Source organism: Orycteropus afer, unplaced genomic scaffold (assembly GCF_000298275.1).
Source record: "Orycteropus afer afer isolate SDZICR_OR568_19922 unplaced genomic scaffold, OryAfe1.0 scaffold00022, whole genome shotgun sequence".
NCBI classification, from domain to species: Eukaryota; Metazoa; Chordata; class Mammalia; order Tubulidentata; family Orycteropodidae; genus Orycteropus; species Orycteropus afer.
The window spans coordinates 20,451,332-20,472,674 of record NW_006921609.1 but is presented as its reverse complement, the minus strand read 5'-3'; positions in this window follow the sequence as shown (position 1 = coordinate 20,472,674).

The window sequence follows — 21,343 nt, the reverse complement described above, 5'->3', positions numbered from 1 at the left end:
GCTTTTGAGTTTTGGTTCTGGTAAAGAATGCTGAAGGTACCATGGACTGCTAAAAGAACTAACAGATCTGTCCTGGAGGAAGTGCAGCCAAGATGCTCCTTGGAAGTGAGGATGGCCAGACTTCATATCACCTACTTTGGTCATGTTGTCAGGGGGGACAATTCCCTGGAGAAGGATGTCACTCTTGATAAGGTGGAGGGTCGATGAAAGAGGGGAAGGCCTTCGACTAGATAGATTGACATGGGGGCTGTGACAATCGGCTCAAGTATAGCGAGGATCATAGAGCTGACACAGGATTGGGCAGTTTTTCATTCTGCTGTGCATGGGGTCACTATGAGTTGGAAGCGAGTTGGCAACAACTAGCAACAACAACAATCTTTTTGCTATAGTGAATTGTGCTGCAATGAACGTGGGTGTGTATATTTCTATTCATGTCCTGTCTCTCACCTCTTTGGAGTATATTCTTAGTAATGGAATTGCTGGATCAAATAGTATTTCTATTTGCAGTTTTTTTAAGGAAATGACATACCATTTTCCACAATGGTTGTACCATTTTGCAGTTCCACTAGCAGTATATGAGTTCCATTTTCTTTTGATGCTTCCTACATCAGTCAATATTTTGCCCATAGAATCCTTCAATATTGCAATTTGTACCTTTTCCCTTCAGTTCTTTCAGCTTGAGAAATGCCAAGTGTTATCTCCTTCTTTTGTTTTCTGTCTCCAGAAATATCTGCCTATCTATCTGGACATTTCAGTATAATACTTTACTTTATCTTCTGAAGCCACCCTTTAAAGTCTGTTCAGCTCTTTTTTTCAGCATTTCCTCCATTCACTTTAGGTACTCTAAATTCAAGAGCAAGGTTCTAAGTTTCTTCTACATCCATTTTAGTCTTTTCTTTCTTCTTAATGGTCATTTTCTTTCTTCATGTATGATGTACTTGATGTCATCCTTCAACTCATCTCATCTTTAGTCATTGGTGTTCAGTGCATTCAATATGTTCTTCAGATGGTCCCTAAATTTAGGTGGGATATAATCAAGGTTATAGTTTGAGTCTCATGGATTTAATTTAATTTTCTTCAGCATCAACTTGAACTTGTATATGAACAACTGATGGTCTGTTCTACACTCAGTTCCTGGGCTTTCTTTGACTGATGATAATGAGCTTTTCCATCACCTCTTTCCACAGATGTAGTCAATATGTTTTCCGTGTATTCCATCTGGTGAGTTCCATGTATATAGCCATTTACATTGTTGAAAGAAGGTATTTGCAATGAAAGTCATTGTTCTTGCAAAATTCTATCTTGCAATCCAGAGTAATTTTTATTCCCAAGGTCTTATTTTTCAACTACTGGTGATTCTTTAGTTTCCAACTTTTGTATTCCAATCACACATAATAATCAGTACATCTTGATTGGAGGTTTGGTCAATTTCAGACTACAGAAGTTGGTAAAAACCTTCAATATCTTCATCTTTGGTTTTAGTAGTTGGTGCCCGAATTTGAATAATAGTAGTATTAACTCGTCTTCCTTGTAAATGTATAAATATTATATTATCACTGACAGCACTGCACTTCTGGATAGATCTTGAGATGTTCTTTTTGATGATGAATGGAATGCCATTCCTCTGTCATGCCCAGAATGGTAGATTGTATGATTGCCTGATTCAAAATGGTCAATATGAGTCAATTTCAGCTCACTAATGCCTAGGATATGGATCTTCATGTATTCCATTTCATTTTTGACAAGTTTCAATTTTCCTAGAGTCATACTTCATGCATTCCATGCTCCAATTATTAGTGAACATTTACAGCTGTTTCTTCCCATCTTGACTCATGACCCATCAGCAAGTGAAGGTCCCAAAAGCTTTACTCCATCCACTTCATTGAGGTGGATTATAATGTGAAAGGATAAAGGACAGCAAACATGACATGTATTTGTTCCAGTTTTAATCCTGGTATTCCTTAAACATAGCAATCTGAAATGTTCTGATAATTAAAGCAATTATGAATTCTATTTGATTAATCTTTGATGCTTTCAAAAATTTATCCTGTGTCTTTGGCCAGATTCTAGAGAAGAAAACGAGTGAAGCTTATATATATATAAATATGTAGCGCGGGAGAGAGGAGAGGGAGAAATAAGAGAGAGAGATTTGTCTAAAGGAAATGGCTCACCCAGTTGTAGATGCTGTTAAGTTCCAAATCTGTGGGCTTCTACTGATTCACATAGCCGAGGTGCTGAAGAACCCAAAATCAGCAGGTCAAATGGCAGGCTGCTGGCTACTGGGAAGTGGAGGCTGATGAATCCCAAGATCTGCATGCAATACAGAAAACTGCTGGCTCAAGTTGCAGAGGTCAGATGATGATGAACCAGATGCACAATCCAAAGTAAGCAAAAAGGCAGAGAGTTTTGCCAGAACATCCATATATATTGGGTGCAGACCACACCCCTGAGGAAACTCTCCTTCCATTGATTTACTGCTTATAGTAGATTTCATCTTGGAGGTGATTATATTTTATTAGATCCCATTATGAAACTGGAGACAGAGCCACGGGAACCCCAGTAAAGGTGGGGAGATAGGTCAGGCACCCAGATGTGGGAGGCACGGGAGGAGCTAAGGCCAAGAAAGAGCCATGGGAACCCAAGTAAGGGCAGGCAGACAGGCCAGGCACCCAGATATGGGGGGCAGAGGAGGAGCTGGGGCCGAGACAGCCACGGGACCCAGGTAAAGGGAGGGCGGAGAAGTTTAAAACAGCTAAGAAAGACAAACTTGTCTGTCAGTTTGTCATACTGTGTGGCTTGTTTGTTGCTTTGAGGCTTGAAGTTGTGCCACCGGTGTCTTAAATGCCAGCAGGGTTGCACATGTTGCACAGGTTTCAATGTAGCCTAGAGACTGAGACAGACTGGGAACAAGGAAGAGGACATCCACTTCTCAAAAAATTGGCCAGGGAAAACCTTATGTATTCTGCTATTGCACAGAAACAATGTTTGATATGTTACTGGGCAACTTTATGAATAACCCTGAAACATTTTCTAATACACTGCAGGAAGACCAGCCCCTTAGATTGGAAGGCACTCAAAATATGAGTGGGAAAGAGCTGCATCATCAGAGTAGAAACAACCTTAATTATATGGATAAAGTAAAGCTTTTGGGACCTCCTTTTGTTGATGTGGCATGACTCGATTTGAGGAGAAAGAGCTGCAAACAGCCATTAAGAATCGGAGCATGGAATGTACAAACGATGAATCTAGGAAAATTGAAGTTGTCAAAAATGAAATGAAATACATGAAGTTTGATATCCTAGACATTGGTGAGCTGAAATGGACTGGTTTTGGCAATTTTGAACCAGACGACCATATGATCTACTATGCTGGGAAAGACAGTTTGAAGTGGAATGGCATGACATTCATCATCACAAAGGATGTTTCAGGCTCTGTCCTGAAGTACAATGCTGTCAGTGATAGGATAATAGCCATACACCTACAAGGAAGATCAGTTAATACGACTATTATTCAAATTTACACAACAACCCCCAAACCCAAAGATGAAGAAATTGAAGATTTTTATCAACTTCTGCAGTCTGAAATTGACTGAACGTGCAATCAAAATGTATTAATTATCACTGGTGACTGGAATGCAAACATTGATAACAAAGAAGAATTACCAGTAGTTGGAAAATTTGACATTGGTGACAGAAATATTGCTGGAGACCACATGATATAATTTTGCAAGACTAATGACTTATTCATTGCAAATACCTTCTGTTCAACAACACCAACAGCAGCTATACACATGAATATCATCAGATGGAGTACACAGGAGTCAGATTGACTACATCTGTGGCAAGAGGTGATGGAAAAGCTCTATATCTTTAACCAGAGCAAGGCCAGGATCTGATTGTGGAACAGACCATCAATTGCTCATATGTAAATTCAACTTGCAGTTGAAAACAATTAAAACAAGTCCATGAGAGCCACAATATGGCCTTGAATATATTCCTCCTGAATTTAGAGATCATCTAAAGAATACATTTGACCCATTGAACACCAGTGACCAAAAACCAGTAGAATTGTGGGATGATATCAAGAACAGCATCCATGAAGAAAGCAAGAGTTCATTAAAAAGATGAGAAAGGAATAAAAAAAACAAAATGGATGTCAGAAGAGACTCTTAATATTGTCCTTGAGTGGAGAGTAGCTAAAGCAAATGGAAGAAATGACAAGATAAAAGAGCTGAACAAAAGATTTCAAAGAGCATCTTGAGCAGACAAAGCCAATTACTTAAGTGAAGTGTGCAAAGACCTGGAGTTAGAAAACCAAAAAGGAAGAACATTCTTAGCATTTCTCAAGCTGAAAGAACTGAGGAAAAAAAAAATTAAGCCTTGCCTTGCAATATTGAAAGATTCTGTGGGCAAATATTGAATGATGCAGGAAGCATCAAAAGAAGATGTAATGAATACACATTCATTGTACCAAAAAGACCTGGTTCATGTTCATCCATGTCAGGAGGTGGCATATGATCAAGAACAAATGCATTGAAGGAAGAAGTCGAAGCTGCACCGAAGGAATTGGTGAAGAACAAGGCACCAGGAATTGATGGAATAACCATTGAGATGTTTCAACAAATGGATGCCCTGCTGAAGGCACTCACTTGGTTATGCCAAGAGATTTGGAAGACAGCTACCTAGCCAACTGCCTGGAAGAGATCCATATTGTACCCATTCCAAAGAAAGGTGATTCCACAGAATGTGGAAATTATGGAACAATATCATTACTATCACATGCAAAGTAAAATCTTACTGAAGATATTTCAAAAATGATTGCATCAATATTTGCACAGAGTACTTCAAGAAATGCAAGCTAGATTCAGGAGAGGATGTAGAGTCAGGGATATCATTGCTGATGTCAGATGGATCTTGGCTCAAAGCAAAAAATACCAGAAAGATGTTTACTTACATTTTATTGACTATGCAAAGGCATTTGATTTTGTGGATCATAACAAATTATGAGTAACATTGAGAAGAATATGAATTCCAGAACACTTAATTGTATTCATGAGGAACCTGTACATAGACCAAGATGCTGTCATTCGAGCAGAACAAGAGGACACTGCATGGTTTAAAATCAAGAAGGGAGTGTGTCAGGGTTGTATTCTTTCACCATATTTATTTAATCTATGTTGTTATTGTTGTTGTTATGTGCGTGGAGTCAGACATGACTCATAGGGACCCCTCCTTAGGTTTCTGGGGCAGGATCACTACAGAAGTAGATTGCTCAACCTTCCTTCCAAGGAGTGCTGAGCAAATAATCTGAGAAGCTGGACTATATGAAGAACAAAGTGGCATCAGGATTAGAGGAAGAATCACTACAATCTGTGATAACTGATGACACAACTTTGCTGAAAGTGAGGTTGAGTTGAAGCACTTACTGATGAAGATTCAAGAATACAGTCTGCAGTATGGATTATTTCTCAATATAAAGAAAACAAAAATCCTCACAACTGGACCTATAAGCAGTATCACGATAAATGGTGAAAAGATTGAAGTTGTCAAACACTTCACATTGCTTGGCTCTACAATTGATGCCAATGGAAGCAGCAGTCTGGACATCAGGTAATGTACAGCACTGGGTAAATCAGCTGCAAAGGACCTCTTTCAAGTGCAGAAGAGAAAATATATCTCCTTGAGAACTAAGGTGTGCCTGTCACAAGCAATGGTATTTTCAGTTGCCTCATATGCATGTAAGAGCAGGACAATGAATAAGGAAGACTGAAGAAGAGTTGATGTTTTTGAGTTTTGGTGCTGGCAAAGAATGCTGAGAGTACCATGGACTGCTAAAAGATATAACATATCTTTCCTGGAGGAAGTGCAGCTGGAATGCTCCTTGGAGGCAAGAATGGCCAGACTTCATCTCTCCTACTTTGGTCATGTTGTCAGAACCATTCCCTGGAGAAGGATGTCATGCTTGGTAAGGTGGACAGTCAATAGTCAATGGATTGACACAGAGGCTGCGGTGATGGGATCAAGTATAGCAAGAATCATGAAGCTGGCATGTGATCAGGCAGTGTTTTGTTCTGCAGTGTTTTTTGAATAGGATCGCTATGAGTCAGAAACAACTCAAAGGCACCTAACAACAACAACATCATCATGGAATTGATTACATTATTGCATAACAGCAAAATTACATCATAATTGCCACACCACTAAGAATCATGCCCAGTCAAGTTGACAAACATCCTTAACCATCATATCCTGTTTAGTAAGAAAGCATAAGCACTATCATACTATGTTGTTGTTGTTAGCTGCATTCAGAGTCAGCCCCCCATTCAGTCATTCATGGTGACCCTATTCACAATGGAAACAAATGCTGCCTGGCATGCACCATTCCCATGAGAAGTTAGAGATTGGACCATTGCAATCCATAAAGTTTTTGTTGGCTGACTTTTGGAAGTAAATTACCAGGCCCTTGTAGCCTATCTTATTTAGGAAACTCTGTTGAAACCTGCTTAGCTTCATTAGCAACATGCATGTCTCCATTGACAAAGGGTGATGGCTGCACATGAAATGCATTTGCCAGGAATCAAATCCCAGGACTTCTTCATGGAAGGTGAGAGCTCTATCACTGCAGCACCACTGCCCACATAAGAACATGCAATGAAAAATAATCTGACCAACTTTTGTGGTCCTATCAACCATTTTTCTGGTTTCATCTTTCCTTTTGTATTCCAGGGCAAAAATGAAAATCCAGAGTGAAAATGAACCGCTTTATTTTTTTTTTTTCCCTCAGAAATAAAGAAAGTTAAACTACCTAAGGTATTATTTCCACAATATTTACCAATTTTGTTTACTTATAAGCAGAGCAAAAGCCAAGCTTACTAGTGATTACTGCTTTAATGAATTATTTTGATTGCTTATTTCAGAAAAGCTGCCTGTTTTACATTAAATCCTCCTCAATTATTGAAGTGCTTATTTAAAATTCTCCAGTATGGACTTGTGAATTTTCCTTAAATCATCCTCTCTGGTACCTAACAGTATGTTTTTATCTAACAGAGTAATACCTTTCGTATTTCCATGTAATTATTTAAACCACTAAATTAGATTTAAAATTACCCTCTTCTAGTCAGATTACATAATCTAAACTTTTAACTGGAAACAAGCTTTAAGAAATCTACCCATCTTTTAGTTTAAAAAAAAAAAAATCAGTACTTATTTTTAAAAAAAAGTTTGCTTTAAATATTATTACTTTGCTACTAAAGAATACAGAGTTTGGTTTCTTAGAAATTAGTAACATTCATGATAAATATTTAAATAGGATCATCAGTTCAGCAAGCATTTATTAAATGCAGGATCCTATAAACAGTAAAAGGAGCTCTGATAGCATAGTGCCTAAGGCACTTGACTGCTAACCAGAAGGCTGACGGTTCAAACCCACCAGCCACTCCTCGGAAGGAAGGTTGGGCATTCCTACTTCCATAGTGATACTGCCTCGGAAACCCAAGGAGGGGTCACTATGAGTCAGGGCCAACTCAATGGCAAATAACAACAACAACAACATAAACAATAAATGCATTATTTTATTAAATAACATTTTTTTTTTCTGATTATAGAAGGTTTTCTTCTGATTATGGGTATTTATTTTAGGAAATTTAAGAGACAATGAATAAGACTGCATATGTCATCTGTAATTCCATTACAAGGAATATATTTTATTATATTTTGATATATTTTCCATATATGTGTATGTGTGTGTGTGTGTGTGTGTACATACACTTTAAGGTATATGCATATTTAATCAATCTTACAAAAAATTGGAGTAAGGCTTAAAATGTGTTTTATATCTTGCTTTTCAGTCACTTAATAACATATCCAAGACTACAGAAGAGTTAGGAGTCCCTGGGTGGTACAGATGGTTACCCTACTTAGCTGCTAACTGAAACACTGGAGGTTTGAGTTTACACAGAGTTGCCTCTGAAGAAATCTCTGGTTATCTCCTTTTTCAGTCATTGGAAATCCTATGGAGAATAGTTCTACTCTGACACACATGGGGTCACCATGAGTCAGAATCAACTCAAAAGCAACTGAAAGGAAAAAAAAAAAAGAAAAAGAAAAAGAAAACTAGCTTTCCACTGTCAGCTTTTATCAGGTGTCAAGATTGAGTCCTCAAAACTTAAACACTCAGAAGAAGATGTATTCCTCAGATCTCCAAGCCCCTTCTGCCAGATCAAGAGAGAGTTATAGGCCTCTGAAATAAGACCACCTCTCCTGACTGCATGGCAACTTCTGCGAAAGTGAAGAAAGATTTCCAGTCACCATCCTTCAACCACACCCTTGTCATGATATTTGTCTTTAGACCCTCAGCTCTCATCCCATTATGATCTTTTCTATTATTTCTGTTTGCAATGAGATAAGATTCTCAGGTCATTTCCCATCTCCTTCTCTATACTCTACATATAGCTCTGAACATCTTGTACTCTCTTCCAAAGACACAGCACTCAAGCTTTATATAAACTTCCCATTTGCATCTTCTGGAAAACATCATTTATGAGCAACAAAATCCTCTATAGGTTCAATCTGTTCTCTGAATATTGCATTCCCCTTATTGCTATAGCAAGAACCAGAATTTCTGTTGAATATATTGTTTTCCCTGCTGCTCCTTCAAGTTGCAAAAGGGCATGGTAGCACCATGCTTTGATCTCTTATAACTTCATAAGGGGAAAGAGAATCACCATCTGCAACTCAAAAGCTTATTCCTACCAGGCCAAACATGCTATCACCCTCCAACCATTTCACCAATTATGACACCAACCATCTCTCTCACTGTACTATTTACTTCTCTGCTAAATTTGATGATTTGTTTCAATGGCCACCCAGAACTCACAGACAATACTCACAATTATGAGATTTATTAGGAAAGGAATAAGTTACAATGCAGGTTCAGGAACACTCAGGATACAATTCTTTCATCAGGACAGGCTCCCTTAGGCCATCACCACAGGCACGTCTCTCTCTGGCCCTTGGCCTCTTGACCGTGCTTTTGCCCTGCTCAGATAAGTGTTAAAAAGCTCTTTTAGCTCTGCTGATAGGTGCATCCCACTTCACCAGCAAGTCTCCTGACCAAAGGCACTGAGCTTTGTCACTCCTTGGGCTGGCAAGTCTGTAGCTTTGTCTTGTGCTGATCCCTCAGTTCTGTTGTCACTGTCTCTCTGCTATCTCTCTGCTTTCCCTCTGCTGTCTCAATGCAGAAATTTTGGATCCAAGTATGTGCTCCACTCCTGCTTCTTCTCTCTTGATGGCAGTGAGATCCCCCTTTCTGCCACTGGGAGGGTACATTTTAAGACTAGCAGAATGTCAAAGCTGACCAATCTCCACATTAGGGTTCCATATACCTTATTTCCATGACCTTACCCTCCCTTCCCAGAAGAGACTGATGAAGAATTAATGACTTTGAATTGTTGTGTTAGCAAAAAGTAATGAAAATACCATGGATTTACAGAAGAATGAACAAATCTTTCCTGGAAGAAGTTCCTTAGAACATCAGAAGCCAGAATGTTCCTTAGAAACAAGAATGGCCAGACTTCGTCTCACCTACTTTGGTCATGTTGTCAGAAGGGCCCAGTCCCTGGAGAAAGAAATCATGCTTGCTAAAGTCAGAGAAAAATGGAAAGAACTTCAATGAGATGGATTGACACCATGGCTGCAATGATGGGCTCAAGTATAGCAAGGATTGTGAGGATGGCACAGGACTGGGCAGTGTTTCGTTCTGTTGTACATAGAAGTCATTATGAGTTGGTGCCAATTCTATGGCACCAAACAACAACAGCAACCCCTAGAACTGCCATGTTCCTTATTTACATTATTATCAAGCTATCCAATCCCCTTGGTGGGCTACAAACACCTTGCATCTGCATAGTTCCACCCAGTCATCTAGTGGGAGTCACAAAGACCATAACTAGAAGAGCCATACCAAGCAATTCACTGCACCAAATAAGTGGTAACTATTTTATCTCCCACAACATTCTTAGCACTGAGTTAATATGGGATATATTTTCTCTTTGCCCTTCATCATCATTTTCAGACTCTCTTTCTCCTTGAAAACGTTAAGCTTTGAATCCCATCAATTAGGCTATATAGCTTTACATCTTTGCTGCAGATAAAAAACCTGCATCTTTTCTACTGAACCTTCAATTATGGACATTTTTAACTTTCTCTAACTGCAAAATGGTCTTCATTTTTGGTGATTTCCAAACCTATGTAGATAATGTCTGCAACACTTTTCTCATTGTTATTTAATGTCAAGTAGATTACGACTCATAGAAAATGCCTCATAGGATGAAGTGGAACTGCCCCATAAGATTTCCTAGGCTGTAAGCTTTACCACCACTCATCTGTCAGTTTGTCATACTGTGGTGGCTTGCATGTTGCTGTGATGATAGAAGCTATACCATCAGTATTTCGAATACCAGCAGTGTAATCCATGATGGACAGGTTTCAGTGGAGAGTCCAGAATAAGACAGACTAGGAAGGAGGATCAGTGACCCACTTCTGAAAAAATTGGTCAGAGAAAAACCTTATCAGTAACAGAGGAACATTGTCTGGTATAGTGTCAAAAGATGAGTCCCTCAGGTTGGAAAGCACTCAAAATATAACTGGGGAAGAGCTGCTTCCTCAAAGTAGAGTTGACCTAATGATGTGGATAAAGTAAAGCTTTCAGGAGTTTCACTTGCTGATGTGGCACAACTCAAAATGAAAAGAAACAGCCACAAATATCCATTAATAAATGGAACATGGAATGTATGAATCCAGCAAAAGTAGATATCATCAGAAATGAAAGAGAACACATAAAGATTGAAACTGTAGGCATTAATGAGCTGAAATAGACTAGTATTGGTCATTTTGAATTGCACAATCATGTAGTCTACTATGTCAGGAATGCCAATTAAAAAGGAATGATGTTGCTTTCATGAACAAAAATAATATTGGAAGATCTATCCTGAAGTATCTCTGGAAGTTCTCTGTCAATATACTGCTGCAACCATTTTTGAATTATCTTCAATACAATCTTACTTGTGTGTGATATTAATATTGTTCTGTAATTTCCACATTCTGTGGGATCCCCTTTCTTTGGAGTGAGTATAAATATGGATATTTTCCAGTCAGTTGGCCAGGTAGCTGTCTTCCAAATCTCTTGGCATAACCGAGTGAGTGCCTCCAATGGGGCATCCATCTGTTGAAATATCTCAATATTTATTCCTTCAATTACCAGAGCCTTGTTCTTCACCAATTCTTTCATTGCAGCTTTGATTTCCTCCTTCAGTACCATTGGTTCTAGATCATATGCCACTTCCTGAAATGGATGAAGATAGACCAGTTCTTTTTGGCACAGTGACTCCGTGTCTTCCTGCCATCTTCTCTTGATGTTTCCTGCATCATTCAATATTTTGCCCATAGAATCTCTCAATATTGGAAGTCAAGGCTTAAATTTTTTCTTCAATTCTTTCAGCATGAGAAATGCTGAGCGTGTTCTTCCCTTTTGGCTTTCAGACTCCAGGTCTTTGCACACTTCATTATAGTAATTGGTTTTGTCTGCTCAAGCTGCTCTTTGAAATCTTCCGTTCAGCTCTTTTATCTTGTCATTTCTTCCATTGACTTTATCTACTCTCCACTCAAGGGCAAGTTTCAGAGTCTCTTCTGGCATCCATTTTGGTCTTCTCTTCTTTTCTCATCTTTTTTAGTGATCTCTTGCTTTCTTCATGGATAATGTTCTTGATATCCTCCCACAATTCATCTGATTTCCACTCATTGGTGTTCAATGCATCAAATCTATTCTTCAGATGGTCTCTAAATTTAGGAGGTATATATTCTAGATCATATTTTGGCTCTCGTGGACTTGTTTTAATTGTCTTTAACTTCAAGTTGAACTTGCATATGAGCAGTTGATGGTCTGTTCCACATTCAGCTCCTGGCCTGGTTTTTGCTGAAGATATTGAGCTTTTCCATCACCTCTTGCCACAGATGTAGTTAATCTGATTCCTGTGTGTTGCATCTGGTGAAGTCCATGTGTTGAGCTGCTGTTTGTGTTGTTCAAGAAAGGTGTTTGCAATGAACAAGTTGTTGGTCTTGCAAAATTCTACCATGCGATTTCCAGCATTATTTCTGTCACTGAGGCTAAATTTTTCAACTATCGGTGATTCTTCTTTGTTTCCAACTTTTGCATTTCAGTCACCAGTGATAATTAACACATCCTGATTGCATATTTGATCAATTTCAGACTGCAGAAGTTGATAAAAATCTTCAATTTCCTCATCTTTGGCTTTGGTGGTTGGTGCATAAATTTGAATTAATAGCTGTATTAACGGGTCTTCCTTGTATGCATATGGATATTTTCCTATCGCTGACAGCATTATACTTCAGGACAGATCTTGAAACATCCTTTGTGATGATGAATGCCACGCCATTCTTCTTCAAACTGTCATTCCCAGTGTAGTAGATCATATGGTTGTCTGATTAAAAATGGCCAAAACCCATCCATTTCAGCTCACTAATGCCGAGGATATCAATCTTTATGCATTCCATTTCATTTTTGACAACTTCCAAATTTCTAGATTCATACATCATACATTCCATGTTCCAATGATTAATGGATGTCTGCAGCTGTTTCTCCTCAATTTGATTGGTGCCACATCAGCAAATGCAGGTCTTGAAAGCTTTACCTTATCCATATGAGTAAGGCTGGGTTTACTCTGATAATGCAGTGCTTTCCCAATCCTATTTTGAGAGCCTTCTAACCTAACCAGACTATTCATAAAGTTGTGCTGTTATGTATCAGACAGTGTTTCTTTGCTATTCATAAGGTTTTCTCTGACCAATTCTTTGAGAATTGGATGACCTCTTCCTTCTTCCTAGTCTGTCTCAGTCTGTAAGCTGGGCTAATACCTGTCCACCTTATGCATCCCACTGGGATTGAAACACCAGTGGCTCAGCCTCAAAACTCACATCAACACTTCCAGAGGTGCAAGCTGGATTCAGAAGAGGACGTGGAACAAGGGATATCATAGCTGTTGTCAGATGGATCTTTGCTCAAGACAAAGAATACCAGAAAGATGTTTACTTGTGTTTTATTGACTATGCAAAGGCATTTGATTGTGCGGATCATGACAAATTATGGATAACATTGAGAAGAATGAGAATTCCTGAACACTTGATTGTACTCATGAGGAACCTGCACCTTGACCAGGAGGCTGTTGTTTGAACAGAACAAGGGGATACTATATGGCTTAAAATCAAGAAGGGAGTGCATCAGGGTTGTATCCTTTCCCCATACTTATTCAATCTGTATGCTGAGCAAGTAATCTGAGAAACTGGACTATATGAAGAAAAACATGGTATCAGGATTGGAGGAAGAATCGTTAACAACCTGAGATACACAGATGATACAACTTTGCTTGCTGATAGTGAGGATGACTTGTGGCACTTACTGATGAAAGTTGAAGAATATAGTCTGCAGTATGGATTACGTCTCAATATAAAGAAAACAAAAATCCTCAAAACTGGACCAATGAGCAGCATCACAATAAATGGAGAGAAGATTGATGTTGTCAAACAATTCACGTTGCTTGGTTCTACAATCATTGCCACTGGAAGCAGCAATCAGGACATTAGATGACGTGTAGCACTGGGAAGGTCATCCGCAAAGGAACTGTTTCAAGTGCTGTCAGGAGCAAGGATGTCTCCTTGAGGACTAAGGTGCACCTGACACAAGCCATGATATTTCCAATCACCTCGTATGCATGTGAGAGCTGGACAATGAATAAGGAAGACCGAAGAAGAGTTGATGCTTTTGAGTCATGGTGCTGGTGAAGAATGCTGAAAGTACCATGGACTGCTAAAAGAACTAACAGATCTGTCCTGGAGGAAGTGCACCCAAAATGCTCCTTGGAAGCAAGAATGGCCAGACTTCTTTGTCTCACATACTTTGGTCATGTTGTCAGAAGGAAGCATGACCTGGAGAAGGATGTCATGCTTGGTAAGGTGCAGGGTTGATGAAAGAGGGGAAGGCCTTCAATGAGATGGATTGACATGGTGACTGTGATGATGGACTATAGCAGGGATCACAGAGCTGGCACGGGATCAGGCAGTGTTTCATTCTACTGTGCATGCGGTCTTTATGAGTCAGAAACAACTCAATGGCACCTAACAACAAAACAACATCCTGAAGTACAATCCTGTCAGTGATAGGTTACTACTCATAAAAGTAAGACCAGTTAAACGACTATTATCTATAACTGAAACCTTCTGTATTGTTAGTTTCAAGTCTCCCAGTCTTTGAAAATTTCCTCCTAAAAGTCCAATCCATTATGTCTAGTATCCCAATCTTAACGTGACCTATAATCCATTAATTCTAACTCATTTTCACTATCCTTTATTTACTTCAATCCCATTACTCCTTTCTTACCCAGATAATTTTCAAAACTATATCTAATAAGAAAAGGGGGGGTTATACACAATATTTTTACACACTGACATCTGTTGTTTTTTTGCCAAAGTGGTATGTATTTGATAAAAGTCGAAAACTCTGCCTATTCAACATCCACACTTGTGCAGCTGAGTATGTTTCAAGAAAAACACACAACTATATCAGTCTCCTTTAAATTCAAAACTATAAATATCAGTAAGTCTCCTCTTGGTCTTTGGTAATTATAATACATGTCTGTAGTCCATTCACTCTTGATTCAACTAAAATCTCTGCTCTTCTAAATGTCTCTTTATCTTCATTCTCAGTTGGCTATCTTGTTTTCATTATCTTTGAAAAACCTTAAATGAGCAGAAGAAAAAAAAAAAATTATAAGATACCGTTCTAGTTACCTAGTGCTGCTTTGACAAGAATATACCACAAATGGGATGGCTTAAACAAACAAGAGTGTATTCTTATAATTTGGAGGCTTTTAGTCTGAGTTCAAAGTGCCAGGCTCTAGGGGCTGGGTGAAAGCCCCTCAACCTTGGCTTCAGCTCTGCCTCAGGCTCCTAGCCCACTGAAGCTGGAGGCTTTTCTTCACTCATCTCGTGCTGCTGAGGCTGACAAACACAAGGCTAGCAAGTAACAAGGCACAGTCCTGATATTAACAAACCACATAGCAGGCCATTAATTCAAGTCCATTGAAAGTCCCAAGATTGGTAGAGCATGGCAAGCTACTGAAAAACAACTCAGCTACATGCAGGGTGCAAGCATAGCATAAGCTAGAGACCATTCCCAAAGCTGCTGCTTATATACAAACCATATTCCAAAAGCAGCCACCAGCTGCTTGTGGTAGATCCCACCATGGAGTTGATTGCCAGACTCATAATAAGAAATTACTACCAGCTGCCCAGCCATTCAACCAGGCCAAACCAAGTTGACACACAACCTTAACTACCACAGATACCAAGTGTATTCTCTTACTCAGATGCTTTGCCTTCCTCCTTATTATAATTGTTAAATATCCTTGTCCTATGGATCCAAATATTTCATTTTATTTGGATCCATAATCAACATCCACAGATACACCGATCAAGAAATCAAATGACACATTGCATTGGGCAAATTTGCTCCAAAAGATCTTTTTATAATATTAAAAAAACAAAGATGTCACTTTGAGAATTAAGGTATGCCTGATCCAAACCACGGTATTTTCAATCTCATCATATGCATATAAAACCTGGACAATGAATAAGGAAGTCCAAAGAAGAATCTGATGCCTTTCACTTATGGTGTTGATGAAGAATATTGACTATACCATGAACTGCAGAAGAATGAACAAATTTGCCAGAATGCTCTTTAGAAGCCAAGATGTACTTTGAAGCATCTCACTTACTTTGTGTAAGTTAGTGGGAAACCAGTTCCTGGAGAAGCACATCATTCTTACTAAAATAAAGTGTCAGTGAAAAAGAGAAAGACCTTCAATGTGAAGGATTGACACAGTGCCTGCAACAGTGGACTTCAACACAGCAATGATTGTGAGGATGGTGCAAGACTGCAAAGTGCTTGATTTTGATGTATGTAGGGTCACTATGGGTTGGAACCAAATTGATAGCACTTAACAACAACATCCTCCCCTGTCTAAGGCCAACCGCCAATACTTGTAAATTCAATTGCATCCTTGCACCTACCCAAAGCCATATCTCCAGAGATTCTCTTTTCTCTTACATTGTGAGTTTTTTCCTCTCTGTTTTATTTCATCAGCAAATACACCTGTTGTTTTTTATCTCATCTTAAAAAGCAAAAATTATCCTAGTCACTTTTCTCTGCTGATATTGCTTCATTTCTCTCTTTCGCTTTATGATAAAACTCTGATATGTTTTTTTTTGTTGTTGTTGTTTTTTAATCTTTAAATCTTCCCCTACTATTCTCTCTTCTTATTAGGTGCCATTAAGTTGGCTCTGACTTATAGGACCCTGTGTACAACAGAATGAAACACTGTCTTGTCTTGTACCATCCTCACAATCTTTGCTATATTGGAGGAACCACTGTGTCAATCCATCTCATTGAGGGTCTTCCCCTTTTTCATGGACCCTCCACTTTACCAAGGATGATATCCTTCTCCAGGGACTGGTCCCATATGACAACATGACCAAAGTAGTTGATAGGAAGTCTGGCCACTCTCTTAAATGCATTGTATTCAAGATTTTGCCCCCTGCTCCACTAAAACTATTCTTATCAAAATCAGTAATGTAGGTTGATAAATCCATGAATTAATTCTCATGTTACCTTTACTTGACTTATGAGCATGTTTTGACACAAAAGATTACTTTCTCTTCCTTGAAATACTTTATCCACTTGACTTCCATGACTCTTTTTCCTTCTACTTTCCAAAATGTTTCATCTTACTCCCATTTACTAGTTTTTTCTCATCTCCCTAATTTCTTTAAATTGATTCCCTAAGTTTGGAGTTCTTCAATCTTTTTGGTGATCTCATCCTGTTCCATGCATTTAAATTTTATATATACTCTAATGCTTCCCACATTTTGTCTCTAATTCAAACTTATTCCCTTTATTCCTCCTTATCCAGGAAAATGAGTCCCTGGATTCATACATACAACTCCATAGCTTCATCTTCATGTCTAATAAACATCTTAAATTTAACTTCCTGAATTTGATATCCTGAAAGATTTACCATAGGTTTGTGAGCATAGACTTGAACTTGGGTTCAAGCCTAGGTTCATTATTCACTAAACGTGAGAAATTGGTTAGGTACTTGAGCTTCCTGTGCCTTAGGTTCTTTATATCTAAAATTAGGGAAATATTACTAACCACTTCATAAAATTGATGGAAATCATGATCCAGCTGAAGTTTTCATTTGTTGTTTTAACAGAAGTTCCATTCTATATAATGTTTCTCTGCTTATTAAGAGATTATGTCTGGCTTATTTTTGAACTTCATCAAATTTCTTTTAAATCCAACTAGATTACATTTTTGGATTTCTTATTAAAAGTACATGTGTAATAATGACTTATACTAATAGAATTCCTAATTTTAAGGCTTCTTTACTTTCTTGTGGTTCATGATTCATACAATCTAAATTTTAATTCACTGCCTTAGTATTTGGTTGAAGGTATTCACATCCACAATGAAAAGTTGGATTGTACTACAATTTTCATTTCTACGCTTTGTCAAACTTTAGTATGAAGATTATGCTGGCTTCTGAAAATGAATTGGAAAGCCTCCCTTTTTTTTCCCCCCTCTAAGATCTAGATCAGACTATATAGTTTGAGTATTATCTGTTCCTTTAGTCATTTGAAAGAGATTTTCTGTTAAACTATCTGGTCAGAAATGTTTTTGTTGGTAAATATTGAAGAGCTCTTTAGTCTTTCTGGTTTTTATTGTTGTTTTATGTTTGTTGTTTCTTCTCTGGCCCTTGTTCATGGCTCTTGCTTTTTATGCATTTTGTTATTTTTTGCTGTGATCTTGTGTCCCAGGGTACTCAAGTAACAGGACTTCTTAGAGGTCTGTGTTGAAAATCTAATTCTTCAGAAGGAATTGTGTTTGCTTCTGCTAATCACCATGGCCACTATCAAACTGGGATCACATTAAAAAAATTATTTGCTGAGGCTTCTCATACCATACATGTAGTGTGAATTCAGTCGTCACACTGATGAGAGGTGAGGTAAGCTTGCAGTTATAAACTTTCAAGGTTTTTTTTTTTTTTTTTTTTATATTCACCTGGCATCAAAATTAAAGAAAACAAGTTTCCTTTTTAAAGCACATCAATTTTGCTACTAGCCCACTTTTATTCTAGAATTTCCTGTATGACTGACTACTTAAGATTGGAACACACAAAACAGAAGCTGAAAGCCAATTATAGCAAAAGTACAGGCATTTGCATTTTTGGAGTTAGAAACAAGAAGGGACACATTAAACATCTTGAGCTTAGGAAATGCTTACTTCTTTCTTCAGTACATGAAACCTCGTGATTTATCATTTCTTCCCAGGACTAGGAGTTCTGGTGGTGTAGTGCCTAAGGTATTTGACTGCTAACCAGAAGGCTGGTGGTTCAAACCCACAAGCCACTCATCGGAAGGAAGATTGGACAATCTCCTTCCAGAAAGGTAATGACTTGGTAGCCCAAGGAGCTTTCGCTATGAGTTGAATCAATTAGACAGCAGTGTGTTTGGTTTTGGTTTGAGTGGAGGACTAAGCAGACCTAGTGGTGCAGTGATTAAATACTCAGCTGTGAACCATATGGTTGGTGATTTGCATTCACCAGCCACTCTATGGGAGACAGGTGAGGCAGTCTGCTTCCATAAAGATTACAGCCTTGGAAATCCTATGGGGCAGTTTTGTCCTGTAGGGTCACTATGAGTTGAAATTGTCTCAGTAAAAATGTGTTTGACTTGTTTGGGTTTTATTGGGCCTCGTAACAGATATTCTCTGGCTAGCAGTTACCAAAATTTTGAACTCTCAGAGGGAAAGCAAGTCTTTGCCATAAAAGCACATTGTACAAACAATGTAGATTCAGCAAAATAAACCTTATCAGTTAATATATGCTTCAGAAGTCAAATTCCCTGATACCAGCCAATAGACCTTGCTAAACATAGCATTCCTCGGAAGGAAGGTTGGGCAATCCTACTTCCGTAGTGATACTGCCTCGGAAACCCAAGGAGGGGTCACTATGAGTCGAGGCCAACTCGACGGCACATAACAACATAACATAACAAAGATAGCATACTTAGACCTGTTATGTTAACTGTTTTCTCTATATTGCCCCAAAATAATTCTTTTTGACACTATAATCCTTTGATTTCTTATTGCTACCAACAAATTAATGAGACTCAAATATGATTAACGTGTTATGTTCAAAACTGATTTATGATTAGGTGTATTTCTTTCAATAAACTTATTTTGATTTGTCTAGGAAAACAAAATTGTTTGAACTATTTACTGACTTCAATAATTGCTTTATCATTTCTGCAATAAGGTAATGAAAAATCTAACTTACTCCTTCTAAGTTCCATATTCTACATTAAAATCTGAGCAAATATTTAACTGTATTTAATAAGCTTTCTGCATTGGGTAGCCCAGAATTCTTTTTGATTAATAATGTTATTAAAAGTGAACTGAAGACAAAATTATGTCACATAAATTTCAAAATGAAAAAACAAAAATTCTGTGATTCATAGAAGAATATGTTTTGTACAAGTCCTGATCCTTTTTATTCACAAGTATGAATATAAAATGATAACCGCTTTCTAATCATCAGATGTTTTCTCTACGTATGTTTGTCATAAGAGCAATTATTCATTTGGAGTTTTAACAGAGCTCTCAAAATTTCTTGCCTAGGAAAGCAAAAAATGGTTTCATATGACTTTTGTGTATAACAAGATGTAGTAGACACACTACAATAAATGGCACACAGGATTCAGTCACAGGACTGATGACATTTTAAGATTGCTCATAGAAACTAGATGACAATTACCAATAGATATTATATTCTGAATAGATCTATTAAAATTCAATCTACTGTAAAATTCAGAGAAGATAATTCCTTATTTAGTGTAAAAAGAATCAGGGTCACCTGAGGTGATATATCTTTGAAGATAATCAGGAAGCAATTCTGTTTAATCCTTCCTCTCTCACACACACATCATGTTTTGGCTGTGTGAGTTCATGAGAGGAGGAAAACAAGTATAGAATTTTAGAGTCAAATAAGATTCCTCTTTGAATTGAGAAATTGTAATTGGCCAATCTCTAACAGCTGCATCTTAGAGCCTGTATTTCCCAAATGTTAACCGGCCCCAAGTTAGCAATAAATGTGCACATTAAGTAGAAATCTTTTGTTTTGTTAGGACACACATAGAAACCTTGCTTTTAGGTTATATTCTTGCCTTTTCCCAAATTAATAGACTATGTAAGTGTTATCCAGTAACTAGTCTTTAAACCAGTCAGTTAGTATCTCAAATATCACAAGCTAGTTTTTAAAAACAGAGTTCATGTAAAAGATAACATTGTTTAAAACATGTATTTACTGAATAGGGAGCTCTGGTTCAATAATTCAGCACTTGGCTTAACCAAAAGGTCAGCAGTTCAAGCTGCTCCACGGGAGAAGGATGTGGCAATCTGCTTCTGTAAAGATTACAGCCTCCAAAAACCAATGGAGCCGTTCCACTCTTTCCTACAGTGTTGCTATAAATTGTAATCTACTCGATGTTTACAAAGGGTGTTTGTGTAAGTATAGTTCCACTAAGGTTCATTTTTTTTTTCCCCTAGTCTTACCCAAAACATGTATGTTTATATTCAAACCAAACCAACTCACTGCCATCAAGTCAATTCTGACCCATAGTGACTCCCATTGGATTTACAAGGTGATAAATCTTTAGGGAAGTGGATTGCCCCGTCTTCCTTCCACGGAGCAGCTGGTGGGTTTGAACCTCCAACCTTCTGGCTAGCAGTCAAATGCCTTAAGCACTGGGTCACCAGAGCTCTTTGTATGTTTCAGAACCATTTAAAAATATGCACAGCAATAAAGCTACTGCACTCGTTTATTGTTTTTCATTCAGATACTATTCTCACAATTGGAACCCAGATGAAATTATCTTATTTTCCTATGTCCTTTTGCAGTATTGGGTAAACTAGCATCATAAAATATTACTTCTACTATAATAAGGCTCTGTCCAGGAATTTCTTATTTGTTACAATAAAAACATTCATTTATAAAACACACAGAAAAAAATCTATTTTCTTCCAAATAAATATCTACTTAAAAAAATATTAAAAGCTTCCTTCATAATGCACTTCCCTCATATTTAAAAGGGTCATAATATTGCATTTATGTGCCAAATGAAAGCATAATGTTGAAATTAGATTAGGTTTTCTTCTT